A 1,820-nucleotide genomic window follows, 5' to 3' on the forward strand; every position below is an offset into this window, starting at 1 on the left:
CACTCATTCACAGTATTCTGTGTGGGCTACAGCCTTGTAGAAATACTCATCCTCCTTCCCTCAGGGCAGCGGCAGCTCCAGGCACCAGCGCTCCAAGTGTGTGCCTGGGGCGGCAAGCCGCGGGGGGCGCCCTGCCAGTCCATGCGCGGGCGGCAGTCAGGCAGCCTTCGGCGACATGCCTGCGGGAGTTCCGCTGGTCCCTCGGATTCGGCGGCAATTCGGCAGTGGGTACACCGAAGCCGTGGGACCAGGGACCTCCCACAGGCATGCCGCCGAAGGCAGCCTGCCTGCCGTGCTTGGGGCAGCAAAAAAGCTAGAGCCGCCCCTGCATCAGGATTCCTTCAATCACCCTCATACCATGGCATAAGGCCCCAGCTGTCTCTCAGCTCCCCAGTTCTCTCCAAGCAGGGGAAATCAGCCAGTGCTATTCCAGACCCTGGGGAATCTACAGAGAGACCTCCCCCAGGACTTCTTAGCCCAGCATCTCTTGCAGGCTTCAGTCTCAGTCGCTGTGAGCACATTGTCTCTTATAAGAAATCCAATGCTATGACACCTGCCATAGGAAAACCCCCTCTCACTTTCCCACATCTTGGCAGAGCTCTCCCTCCCCCAGGAGCTAGAGGACGTTTTGAGTAGGGGATGGTGGAGATTATGCATCCAAAACTGTTCCCACAGGAGGGATGAGGGGATGAAGGAGCAGAAAATGCCCAGCAGTTCAGGGAAGCTCTACTCACTTCTCCCTTTCCCCCTTCCTCTTCTCTATTCCACAACACTAGGCCTGGGAGGGGGTGCAGAGACCCTGGAGCTGCCCCTCCCCCAAGTTTGGAAGGGAGCAGTAGAGACTTCACAGGTGCAGCAAGAATAGGCCTGGGCCTGGGGGGCAAGGAGCGTGTGTGGGTGCAGAACTCATGTGAATCTGAGGCAGATGTGGGAGAAGTGGGAAGGAAATTGACATGTGGCTGGGGGAAGAACAAAATTAATTAATTGATATTGGGGTGGGGGGTTGGGGAGAAGCAGAATGCTGTTCACCAGCATTCAAAGCTTTGTGCAAATGTGTGCCTTTTATCTCAGTTGGATCCTCTACCAAGAGCTCCTCTACAAGGGACCAAAACTGTCTTACTCTATACATTTGTGAAAATTGGCAACATTGCAGTAGTCACACAAGCACTGGGGGTGAGGAGAGGGAATTAAAAAAATCTGAAGACATCCTCCAAATCACAATTTAATCTCTTTACAAAACATCTCATGATTTTTGGGCCACTCATGAACTTTTTGGGGTCTGATTCTTGACCTTTCAGGGGTGGCCACATTGACTTCCACATTATGAGACATTGAACATTCTCCTCGCTGGCCTGACCACACAGACAAGAACCGTTGCTGTTGGGATGATTTGCTTGAGGGATATTTTTGTCTCGTTGCAAAGCACACAACACCGCACAACTGTAAATAGGTATGAGCTGAGCTTAAGCTGATGTAATGCTGTAATTATGTCTAACTATGGATACAATTTATTTCATAATAATCCACATGCAGAGATGTGGTCACAAAAACCACAGGATGTGGTTAGAGTAAAATAAAAAGTGCAAGAGAACCTGTGAAAAAACTTGTTTCCTGCTTGTCCATAACCCCCTCAAATCCTCCCCTCAACACACTCACACTCAGGGCTTGTCTACATTACAAAATTAAGTGGACTTTATCCAATTCAACCTTGAATCCCCAAATTAATGAACCTTTAAGACTAACAGATGTATTGGAGCATAAGCTTTCGTGGGTGAATGCCCACTTTGTCGGGCATTCACCCACGAAAGCTTATGCTCCAA

This window comes from Trachemys scripta, unplaced genomic scaffold (genome assembly GCF_013100865.1).
Source record: "Trachemys scripta elegans isolate TJP31775 unplaced genomic scaffold, CAS_Tse_1.0 scaffold_26, whole genome shotgun sequence".
In the NCBI taxonomy this organism is placed as follows: Eukaryota; Metazoa; Chordata; order Testudines; family Emydidae; genus Trachemys; species Trachemys scripta.